The 12,554-nt window shown below is 48.4% G+C and overlaps 1 protein-coding gene across 2 annotated transcripts in view; it reads left to right on the top strand.

Moving 5' to 3' along the window:
* The first annotated feature begins 1,989 nt into the window (after positions 1-1,989).
* The window catches only part of BRINP1 (BMP/retinoic acid inducible neural specific 1), a 171,920-nt gene continuing 161,355 nt past the window's right edge, over positions 1,990-12,554 (top strand). For both annotated transcript variants that reach the window (XM_054509377.2, XM_045883018.2), the window contains exon 1: positions 1,990-2,351. The gene's annotated coding sequence lies outside the window, so the exon portion shown is untranslated. The remainder of the gene's footprint in view (positions 2,352-12,554) is intronic.

The following is a 12,554-nucleotide window of genomic DNA, read 5'->3' as shown; positions in this document are numbered from 1 at the left end:
GGAGGAGCAAAGAGAAAGGGAGGAAAGAATAAAAGAAAGGATAGGGGAGAGAGAGAGAAGAAGCAGGAGGAGAGAATGAAAAAAGGAGGGACAGGAGACAGCAACCTGAAGCTTAATACTGAAATGGATGGGAAATGCAGTGTGTGTTGTGAATGTTTTTCTTTGTGGTTCGAATCAAACACAGAACAGTCTCGGGAACCACTGCCCAGTATTTGACCTGGGCCAGAAGCCTAGGGAAGGAAAAAATTGCCCAAGCAGAAAGGGAGAAGTATCCAGGAGACAGATAGAAAGCTCTCCCTTGGTCAGTGGCTGGAGAGCTGTCCGTGGTGCTGACTGCATGTCCTAAGGATTAAAGTGGAGGAGACTCGTAGAGATTTGGACAGGCTACGGCTCCCCTCTTCTCTGCCCTCCATTTTCAGTCCTGCAGTGCTGAGACCCAGGCTCATGATGATTAGCACACTCTTTCTCATCCTCCTGTCTTTTCCTTCCCTCCTTGTCAATTAAGTTTTTCCCCTGAAGTTCTCAATTCTTCACTCAAGAATTTCTTTTCCATTTTGTTTCAAGACTTCTCTTCTTTTAATTAATTCATGAGCCCCTAGACCCTTCTAGGTCCCCCTAGTTATCATGTCTCTTTCCTATCACCCCTTGAATAATCCTAACATTAATAACAAGAAAGTAAGAATTACAGATAACATGGTTTGGGCATTCACTAGGTGTCAGGGAGTATTCTAAGTGTTTTCCCATATATTAACTCATTTAAATCTCACGCCAACCATGTTATATAGGTAGTTATATTTTCTATTACACAGATGGGAAATTGAGGTTTAAGAGGGAAGTAATTTGGCCAAGATCACGGACAGGATTTTAACCCATCTAGAGCTGACACTTTTACTAAATCCGGGTTCCTTTAAATTTCTCATCACCTTTTCCTTATTGCTCCGTGCCCCTCCATCTGGTAGATTCACTGATGTTACCTATCCTTGCCTAAGCTTCCAGGGACTAGCAATCTTCATTGCTGATCTTTTTTTTTTTTTTTTTTAATTTAAAGAAGAAGAAGAAGAAGAAGAAGAAGAAGAAGAAGAGGAGGAGGAGGAGGAGGAGGAGGAGGAGGAGGAGGAAGAAGAAGAAGGGGCAGCAAAGTAAGCAAACATACAGAATATGCACTGCGTGAGAATTTAGATCGTGTACTGGCCTTCTTTGCTGCCTCAGGGAGAGGCCCCGTGTCAGCAGCAACTGGAGCCGGCACCTCAGGCTAAATTTGGAGTCTTTGGTTCTCCGTATTAATGCCTTAGCCCCCACACCCTCACCCCTTCTCTGCCTCTGGTGGTATAGAGAGAACTTTGAGTCCCATCAGCTTCTCGCTCCTACATCCTGCCCACGTAGAGAAGCACTTGCTTAATTCCGGGAGGTTACGTGGGCTCATGCCTACACATACAGAGAAACAAACAGTCTTAAATACTCTTAGAGAGGCACACGGATACAAATGGACCCAGACAGCCACCTCCCCAGACAAAACCACACTAGCTAGATACACACAGACACACTAGCACCCTCATACCCAGCAGCACTCAGATACTCGCAACGCACACAGCTACAGACACGCTTAAAAACACCACGATGCGGGGTTTGCGCACACACCCCGCACACACAGTCCCTTTGGGTGCTCATACACGGAGACACGCCACCCTATCCCCAGACCCACGAGGCTCCCCAGTGGCTCAGCCTCAGCCCACCCAGGCTGCCCCTCCCTCGGAGAAGGCCTTCTTCTCTCCTCCTCTCCCTTCTCCTCCTCCGCCTAAAGATGTACAAAACACTCCTCAGAATAAACCCCGGCTCTTGGCTCCTCCTTCCCCGCCCCCGGCAGCCGCTCCCCCATTCATTTTCGCCCGTCGCCGGGTAAGTCCCTCCCCCCGCGTAGCCCGGCCTCCGCTGCTCCCCGCCCGGAGACCGCCGCGCACTTGGACTTCCCTCTCCATTCGCTGGCCGCCTCGCTCCGGGTCCCCACGGCTGCGAACTGATCTGGCGCGGGGGGAGGAGGAAAGCGCAGGCGAGCGAGCGAGGGAGGGAGAGAGCGAGCGAGCCAGAGAGCAAAGCGAGAGCGAGAGAGCCGGGAGGCTGAGGGAGTAGTGACCGCCATCCGGAGCCGGGATTCATGCCTGTCCTCGGGACCAGCGAAGGGGACTTTACGGCTGAGTATGAGCCAGGCTGCTAGGAGCCAGGTACCCCCACGCCTGCAGTCCCCGCGCCGTTCCCGGTATGCGAGCTGGACGCCGGGCTCTCCCAAGTTCCCACCGAGCCGAATAAAAAGCGCCCTCCCGCAGCTCTCCGCCAAAGACGGACATTGACTCCAGGTAAGGCGGCGCCGGGCACAGCGCCCGGCAGCCCCGCTGCCCTTGGAGACGGCCCCGGACCGCATTCGGGGCGCCCCCGCCCGCCCCGCCCCTCCCCCTCCCGGCACCCTTCGGCTCTTCCGTCGGCCAACCCCGCCGCCTCCAAGTCCTCGCAGGTTCCCGGGAGGGGGAGGGCTGTGTATTCTGGGGCGCCAAGGGTTAAATGCGGGTTTTAGTAAGTGGCGTGTGTGCCCCCCGCGCGCTCCCGACGTGTGTACCATGGTGGGAACTTGATGTGGTGCTAGTGTGTATTTGCGTGTGCAGCGTCGTTTGCGTTTGATGCGTGTTTGTGCTGTGTGTGTGTGTTCGTGTGTGTAGGGGAGGGGGTAAAGAGGTCCTATAACCTACTTAAGGCGCGATGTGTGTGTGCATGTTTGTACGTATGTGTTTGTATGTGTGGGCTTGTGTGTCTTTTTAATTAGGTCTCTCCAGCTTACATGGAATGGGATCCTTACTATAGGATCACGTAGCCATCGGGAAACCCGCTGTGGACTTCCTCTTGGTGCTCTGGGCTTGGGGTTTGGGGAGCATTCTGGGGATAAGGATGGCACCTTATTTAGCCCAATATTGGTACCCATGAAGGAAAATTCCTCCAAACCATGGAGACCTGGTATACTTGGACTCACCGTTTAATATGAAAGAGAAATGGCCAAAGCCTGAGGCAATGACATGCTGTCACTTTAAATTCCACACTGGGCAGGCTCCAGGATTCTGATGGGAATTTGGAGTCACTGGGTAGTGGGTGAAAGAGAAAGGGAGAAGTCAGCGGTGGGTTCCTTGTGTGGGGGTTGGCGAGTCTGGGATAGAGTCTACCCTACCTCTCCGTTTGTCATCATAAGAGCATAACAGCACCTCCAGCTACTGGTGCTTTTGGGGAGGATCTGGGCAAGTTTGCATGGATCTCCCTAAAGGGAAAGGAGAAGAGTCCTCAGGGACCTGCTCATCCATGATAGTTACACAGATCATAGAGAAAATTTCATCTGGGGGCAGCTCTGGGTAATATGGAAGGAGATGAATGGGGCACTTCCTAAGAGATTCCTCCTTCCCTACCCTATTTCAGAGAGGCTTGGGAAGCCCCAAGAGAATCTTTTCCTAAACTGTGCCTCCTCATGGCTCCATTGGAGTTAGGAAAATGGGAGAGCAGAGAGAGTGTGTGTGTGTTGTGTGTGTGTGTGTGTGTGTGTGTGTGTGTTTCAGTACTGAGGGAGATCTACAATTTGGGAAGGGTTGTGGGTGGGGAATTCATGGCAGAATGTGGCGGTAATTGACTTAAACTGCTGTCGATTTGCACCTCACATCCCTTGCTTGGCTCCAAAATACTGCCAAGGGCACGGGGGCTGTTTGGAGAATGTCAGTAAGGAAGACAGTGTGGGTCAAGTCCCTCTTTTCCTCTTTCCTCCACCTCCTAGGAGGCTCTCTTGGTAAGTCCCTGCGCTACCCTGGCTAGGTCCTGCTGGGCTTGGACTCTGGGGCCAACCATCGATTTGATTCCCGGCTGCCTCTTCAAGGCTTGCCCTACTCAGCAAAAAATGCTGAGTTTTACTGCTGTTAGCATGGCTTCCAGACTCGGCAGCTGTTACTTTCCCAAGGTAAAAAGGCAGCCCTTCTGCCATCAGGCACGGAGGCTGGTGGGGGACAAGGGCTGAGATGCTGGGACAGCCTCTCGTTCAACCTGGCCGGCAAGGAGCCACTGAAAAGACCTTTTGGGGAAAAGAAAAGTAGAAATATAATCGTGTTTTTAAAATTATGTGTGTGTGTGTGTATGCGCGTGCGTGTGGGCGTGCATATGTGTGTGTGTCTTCTGGGGAGAGATAAAAGCAAACATGTTTGCAAGGACCTGCCCTGGCGGGTGGGTGACGATGTTGCCTGCAGACACTCGCAGACACACGAGTCTCCAGCCAGAGGCTGATACCTCAGGCTGCAGCCTTCACAGGGCCACAAGGAATCTGCTTCGAGAAACTCATGTCAGAGCAGGGCTCCCTGGTTCATTTTTTTGGGGGGGGTATGAAATCAGAGGAGGAGACCCTGTGTTCGGAACTGCTCTCGTTTTATCTCTTTTCCAATTCGTAGACAATTGAAGCTGGAGGAATACTGAAGAACAGACAGGCAGGACTCTGTGGCCCAGAGAGGGGAGGAGAATTCCATAACATTCTCTAGCAAGTTCATGGTATGCCCAGGCTAGATCCTATGCTGCCTGACACCTGGATCAATGTCCTTTCTAATCCACCACACTGCCCAGGGACTGTGTGTTGCTCTCTATTCCCATCCGGCCACTTTGCTCCCACCTAAAACAATCACTGTCATCCCTCAGCAGACTTCTCATTTCAGAGCTGCTCCATCTGGAAACATGACCCCGGAGAGAAAGGGTCCAGTGCTTTAATCGCTGTCCCCACTAGACAGACAGACAGACAGATACACTCACACACACACACAGACACACACAGAGAATTACACACAGGCAAGGACCCAGTACTGATTATGACCGGGAGACGGAGTCCAGCAGAGCATCTGGACTATACCTGAGTTCTTTATTAAGGAATACTTTGCCTTCCAGAGAGCCAAGTGTACACCCATTTACTGATGCAAATACTTGAGGCAGATTAATTTCTTCGTATTCATGAGACTCTTGCCCTATACAGTGATACATACTGCAGTCACCGGAACTTGCACAAGCACACATGTGTACTTGCACTCACACAGATGTGCACACACGGATTTAGAAACGTTCCCTGCTTGCCATATTCCCCAAAAGGGAATTTCAACCTCCGCACCAAATTGTGTTCCCCTATATAAAAGGCATCACCCACACGAAGACCGGGACTCATCATCCCAGGGAAGGGGAGATAGAAAGCTCTGTGAGGGACAGGTTCTTGAGAAGTCAGAACCAAGCCCATCGTAAAAGTGTTCCCATACTCCTCGATGTTTGGGGTGCCGGCGAGCACTGAGAAAAAAACATGGGGGCTTCAGGCCCATCTGCAATAGAGCCTTCCACGCAGGCTTTTCCGAGGCTGGATGGCGCTTTAGCTCCCAGAAGGGGGAGCTGTGACTCCATTTCAACCAAGGAGAAGCAGCTCTGAGATTCCAAATCAGCTGTTGGGCCCCCGTTGAGTTTCCATGGCCCAGCTCAAGCTGCAATGAATATATTTGAAATGGTACAGGTGGGGACTTTAAAGAACCCTCTCCCCTGACCAGTTCCAATAAAATGTCTTAGTGCTTGCAAGAGTTTATGCTATTGACTACAATGTCTTCCGTTTCTCTGGAAGGTCTTTGCCCAAAGGGCCTTCAGTTGTGTGAGGAGACATTTTCTGATTGACATCTTCTAGCTTGTTCCCTCCCAATTCCTTAGATGAATCACCACTACTATCACCTGAACAGGCCTCTAAGGTTAGACGTAACCTGCCCTTCTCTCCCCTTGTTCCCTTTGCTAAAATTCAAAGATAATGAATTGGCCACTGAACTTCTGGTCATCATATTAAAGACAAAATGGGGGTCATGTGAAGAGGACAAATTTTCAAATGTCATTCTCCAAATAACCCCCCTTGTTGTTTTCTATTCTAACCCTTTCTCCTTCCTCTGTCTCTCAGCTTCAGCCTCTACTTTTAAAAATCTTACTGGCCTTTTTTTTTTTTAAGATTTTATTTATTTATTTGAGGCAGAGAGAATGAGAGAGAGAGAGCACATGAGAGGGGGGAGGGTCAGAGGCAGAAGCAGGCTCCCCGCCAAGCAGGGAGCCCGATGCGGGACTCGATCCCGGGACTCCAGGATCGTGACCTGAGCCGAAGGCAGTCGCTTAACCAACTGAGCCACCCAGGCGCCCTCTTACTGGCCTTTTAACATCCAGCTCAAATGACCCTTCCAAGAAGTCTTCCCAAAATCTTATTTTGGAATAAATCTCTTTCTCCCCTGTTCTCTCATATAATTTTGTCTGAGACACTATTTTAGCTTGTGTCTCTATTTCCCCTATTTTGTAGCCCCGCGGAAATATGTCTAGTTTGCCTTCTTCAGTATGGTCTTGGTAAGAGCATTTTTTTATCCCCAAGGACTGACACATAGTAGTTGCTCTGGGAGTGTTTGCTGCTACATCTTGAGTCCGGTCTCAATAATAGCTGCATCTTTCTCTCTCTTACTCTTCCTCCTTCCGATAATTGTTTCATGTTCATGCAAAGCAATCCAGTCATGGCTTCAAAATCATGCCGCCTATAATGCTGTCAATATAGGAATGTTAATGATGATACAGGCAGATGAAATTAGGTCCTACTTGGAAGTGACCTTTGCCCTACTGTGTTCCAGGGTCTTTAGTTCTCTTCTCATTTAATCTTCCTTTCCACCCAGTGAGGCAGATACAGCCCTTTCATAGAAGAAGAAAGTGAAACTCATGCCTGCTAGGGCCCTTGCCCAAGGTCACGTGACCAGCACAGCTAGAATCAGAACCTAGATCCCCCTTGCTTCAACATCTCTGCTCTTTCTGGTGGACCACTGTGTTAATGGTAACCATCGTGGGTGGCCAACAGGATTGGGTTGTTCAGTGGATTTTAGTATAGCTCGGGGCACCATATTAACTCTTTGAAATCGATGTCATGAAGGAGTCATGGAGCCATTTGATCAAAGAGTCTCAGTGTTTTAAGGTTTCTCATTAACTAGACCTTTCTCCTTATTCAAGGATTCAAGAATTTTTTGTGATACCCATAACGCATATCCACTCAATCTCATTTTTAGTACTTTTATCAACGGTGAAATCATTACCACACAAACTAGCCTATGCTGTATAGGGAGAGCTTTGTTGGAATGTTTTCTCACTGTGACCCAAAATCTGCCTTATGTCCGTAAGTCTCTGAAATCATACAACACAAATATAATTCTCTTCTAATTATCAGTTCTTCCCATATTGTGGAAACATAATCATATGATCACAAATACTCTACTTCGGGAGGCCCTCTTGCCACAGCTCTGTGTCCTGTAACATTCGTTTGGGCCCCTTGCCAAGCTGGATCTTGTTCTCTTGGCATTCTTTTGTTGATCACACTTAGAGAGTTTAGAAGCCACAGAAGGGCGAGGGTGACCTATAGTTGAGTAAGGATTGAAAGGAGCACTGATTCATCCATTTATTCAACAAATATTTATGAAGTGACAACTATTTTTCAAGCATTGCTCTACACCAGAGCTATCAAGTAGAAATTTCTGTAGTAATGGATATGTTCTCTGTGCTGTGCAATATGGTAGCCAGCAAACGCATGTGACTCTGAGCACTTGAAATGTGGCTAGTGTTACTGATGAACTGAGTTTGTTTTTATTGTTTTCTAAGATTTTATTTATTTATTTAGAGAGAAAGAGAGCATGAGCAGGGGGAGGAACAGAGGGAGAGGGAGAAGCAGACTCCCCGCTAAGCATCGATCCCAGGACCCCCGGATCACGACCCGAGCCGAAGGCAGACGCTCAACGACTGAGCCACCCGGGCGCCCCATGAACTGAGTTTTTAATTGAATCCAATTTTAATTTTAATTTCAATTTCAGTAGCTATCTTTGATGCGTGGCTACCATATTGAGTAGCGCAGATCTGGACATCAGAGATGTGCTATGAACATGGTCCTCTTTTCGTGGAGCCCAGAGTCTCATGGGGATAGATAGGTATAAATGGGTAAGCAAATGGATAAGCAAAATAACTTCATGTCATAGTAAATGCCCTGCAAATAATTAGGAATGTGGACGATGTAACTTTAGATAGGTTAGCCAGGAGAGACTTCTCTGAGGGCGTGGCACTGGACCGGTTTAGGTGAGGAGAAGCCAGCCGTGTGGCAGACAATAAAGATGAAGTCACTAAACATGTGCAAGCTTAGGAGAGCCGAGCGATCCTGTGGCTGGAGCTCTCAAATGAGAAAGAGAATGTCGTGAGATGGAAATAAGAAAGGTAGGTGGGGCCAGATCAAAAGGCCTTGTAAAAGATGCAGGAATAAAAAGTCTAGAATTCCACAGCCATCCACCCTCCCTCCCCCACCAAAATGTCCCTGCTTGGGGAGTGGAGAGCCTGAGGACTGAGCTGAGAAGACTGTGGAGAGCTGAGAAGAGACAGGAGCTCAGCATCAAGTGCCCTTGACAGGTTTCCATCGTGTCCATTTTTCAAAAAAGATTTATTTATTTGACAGGGAGAGAGAGTGCATTCGTGCATGAGGGGGGTTGGGGGGCGGGGGCAGAGGGAGAGAGAGAATCTCAAGCAGACTCCCCGATGAGCACAGAGCCTGATCCGGGCTCTATCTCAGGACCCTGAGATCCTGACCTGAGCCGAAACCAGGAGTCAGACGCTTAACCTTCTGAGCCACCCAAGCGCCTCTCATCTTGTCCATTTTTAATCCGTCATTTCAGTGTGTTCGTTTCATCTTAATTTCTAGTCCTGCTCTGAGTGCTGCACACTCTGGACGCACGCAGCTCTAAAGGGAGGGGAAGAACTGGAGAGGGGGAAATGGATAGAAAAGGAGAAAGAGAATGAATACTTGGAGAGAAGGTAGTTGAAGTCTGGTAAAACAAAAGCTGGCATCGTTTTGGATCAGCAGATATTTATTGGGTATCTTGTCTGGGAAAGGCCTTGAACAAAAGACTTGGTGGAGACCGTGATGAATCCTGCCAGATGCTGGCAATCTAACAGAGGAGGTCTGCAAATCTATAATGATCACTCATGGTAGATGGACAACTGCCATTTCAGAAGTCTACGAGAGTTTGGGGAAGGTAAAGATGAGAGGAAGACACGGGGGTGATGGGGGTGAGGAGGAGGAAGATGACGGTGACTATAAGGTCTGGAGATCAGAGAACATATCTTTTCATTTTCTATCTCCATTCATTTTAAATGTCACGTAGTGGGGCGCCTGGGTGGCTCAGTAGTTAAGCGTCTGCCTTCGGCTCAGGTCATGATCCCAGGGTCCTGGGATCGAGCCCCGCATCGGGCTCCCCGCATCGGGCTCCCCGCATCGGGCTCCCCGCATCGGGCTCCCCGCTCCGCGGGAAGCCTGCTTCTCCCTCTCCCACTCCCCCTGCTTGTGTTTCTGCTCTCACTCTCTCTCTGTCAAACAAATAAATAAAATCTTAAAAAAAAAAAAAGTCACGTAGTAAGAACACAGGGGCTCAGGGCACCCAATTCTAGTCCCGGCTCCTATCCCTGTATTTCTGGACCACCTTAAGAACCTATCTGCCCCTCTCTGGGCTTGGCTTCTGCAAATTGAGATAGTGACCTGCCTCACTGAAGGGATTTGCCCCGGCTCAATGAAATATTGCATGACAAAGTTCTTGCAAGGGCATGGAGAGACAGCACATGATGGTCATGCTTCATCATGTTTAGATATCTTCTCAAAAATGAGTAAATCGAACAGAAGTCACACCTCAGGGCACAGACTGTGACTCCAGACACAGGGACGGAGTAGGAGAGATGTGCTACTATTGTAACTCTCCACATCAGAGCGATTAAGTAGTAGCATGAAACCCACTGTCCTCCTAAAAAGGCTGCCTAGAAATCCATAGATGGTCCTTTAAGTGGTAGCATGAAACCCACTGTCCTCCTGGAACGCAGTAGCCTAAAAAGGCTGCCTGGAAATCCATAGACAGTCCTTGCTACTGAGGGGGCCAAGAAGGCAATTAAGAAGATAATGAGGCTGAGGAAAAGTGAAATTAATTTCTTTTTTTCATATGAGGGTGAGGGGGAACCTTTGTATCTCAAAAGAACTGTGTTTTGGAGATTGCAGGTGGCCTTAAGGAGAATAGACTGGACAAGACTGGGTGTGAGAAAGTTCGGAGGGGTGAATTACTGGGCCTGTCTGCTACCCAGTGGAGGCCACATATGGGAATAGCAACCTGGTGCGGACACCACATAGATCATTTGGAACAAATCCTGTTCCCAGTGTGCGGAGATTTTCTCACAGGGTGTGGAGCCGTGTACAACGATGTCGGGGCCGCTTTAGGAGAAGCTAAGAGACTGTATCTCCCCCGCCCGCCCCCCCAGGTGAGGAGGTAGATTCATAAGGCAATTAACAAAAGCGAGATGCAATCGTTTTTGTGTAAATTGCAAAGGTTGGAACAGCGGGCCTCCAAGTAAATGACCCATCTGAACAGCTAGAACCCTTTGTAAGGGTTAACCCAATACTGGCCCGGAGGGGTTTCTGAGATACAATTCATCCAGCCTTTCAAAGGTCCTGCAAATGAGCCAGTGGGAACCTCAGTGAGAAATAATGGATCCTGGGGGTAACGTGGAACGGCCGAGTTTGCAGATTCCTAGCTGATTCAGATGGAGGAAGGGCAGACATCTAAGACATACGATTGCTTCCAAGTGGTCAGCTCACGCATCTGCATTCTAAGAATTAGCAACCCACAAAAGTAGATGAAGTTCTGGGGGGCTGTGGAATTTCTAGAGACTCCAGAAGCCCCAAGATTAACCTGGAAGAGCATTCTGAGAACTGTGACAGGGACATCTGCCTTAAGTAAGTACGTTTCAGTGTGCGTGGTTGTGGAGAAGCTACATTTCTCATGGAATTTGATGGGCTCTGAGTTTATAAGCACATGATAGGGGGAAGACCTACAAGAGTCTTGGCTGGTGCTGTAAAAAACATCTGCACAAAGCAGAAGGGCCATTAAAAAAAGAAAATTAACGCTTTGGTATGTTTAGGAATGGAGGGGAAAGCTCAAAAAATCAATTACCTGGCAAGGGGTGGTAATATGGTTTTTCTGCTGAGACAAATTTTGAAGGCCAGACTGTCGGAGCCAAAGTGGTCCTCCTCAAATGCCATTACCGGAGATGGCCAAGGCAAAGGAGGGCTGAGCGGGGTCATAAAGAATTTTATTCTAAATGCTCATCAACAGGACAGCATCATTCAAAGTCCAGTGAAGCCTGACAAACGATTCCTGAAAATACTACTAGATCAGCCTCAGCTTTACCTGAGCTCTCCTTTTCCTCCTGATGGTGGAGATTATGCATTTGGGCAGAACACAGGATGGGATTTGAGGGGATTCTGGAAAGATCTTCACCCACAATATTTAGAGATGGCTGAAATGTCACAGTGACAAAGCCATTCTTGGAGTGGTAAAGTGTACGTGCTGAAGTCGTCCTATATCCTCTGTGCTATAACGGGGACTTGTTATAGGTACCTTGTTGAATATTCTGAACGAGCTCACGCATGGGCGGCATCACCTTTGTTCTAGAGTTGAAGAAACTGGGGCACACACAGCACAGTGATGTCACTTGTCCCAGGCCACCCACCGAGGCAGTGATGCATGGAGGATTTGGACTATTTCGGTCCGACTTGAAAGTGTAGTGGTTGAAAGCTTTAATGCTGGAGTGTGAATGCCGCAGCTCTGCCCCCCTTCTAGCTCTGTGACCTTGGCCAGACTACCTAATGTTCCTGTGCCAGTTTCCTCATCTACAAAATGAAGAGGACCGTACTGACTCCTCATAGAGATGTTGTGGGTTTTAATAAGTTGATATGGGTAAGTGCTTTGAACTATGGCTGGCGGACCATCAACGTTTCGTAAACGTTAACTATTATTACTTGTTGTTTTTACCGTACCCTGTCCCATTAGATTAAACGTTGCTCATGCAGGTAGGTGTGTTCTCCGACTGGAAGTGCTCTGGAGGAGGGATTATCACCAGGTTCAAGGCACTGCCTTGCAAATGAGGTTGCTCAATCATTCTTACCACCCCCCCACCCCCGCCCAAGGTGGCAATGTGAGACCAGCAGTTAGGGGAGAGATTGAGAGCATAGGAAAAGGTGTGGAAGGATATAAAATCAAAATGACTGAGGCAGATTTTTTTATTCTCTATCTTATTATGGGTCAGAAACCAGTTGTAGATATAGGATCATCAGCCATCAGAGCTGAAAATCAACTTCAATATAGTCCAGATCAATTTTCTCTCACTTTGTTACCTATAAATTTTTTCCTCTTCAACATCAAACTGCATCTGAGTTGGTTCTAGTACCCTCTCCACTGCAGCCCATATCCTTGCACCTCTGGGTTTGGTTTTCTAAGCTGTGAGACTGGGGGTTCCGCAGGTGCATATGGGAGAACATGACTGACAGCCTGCTTCATGCTCTTGTGTGAACCATGTTCATCATCTTCCTCCTCTTGGTTCCCCTCTTCCTCATCTGCATCATTTATTTTACCAAGTGCTTGCATGTCTTAACATGTTTTACC

This window comes from Mirounga angustirostris, unplaced genomic scaffold (assembly GCF_029215605.1).
Source record: "Mirounga angustirostris isolate CCGP_5_RB_7025 unplaced genomic scaffold, mMirAng1.0.hap1 SCAF_15, whole genome shotgun sequence".
Lineage (NCBI taxonomy): Eukaryota > Metazoa > Chordata > Mammalia > Carnivora > Phocidae > Mirounga > Mirounga angustirostris.
Note: the sequence above shows the minus strand (reverse complement) of the source record. Positions and strands in the feature narration are given on the sequence as shown.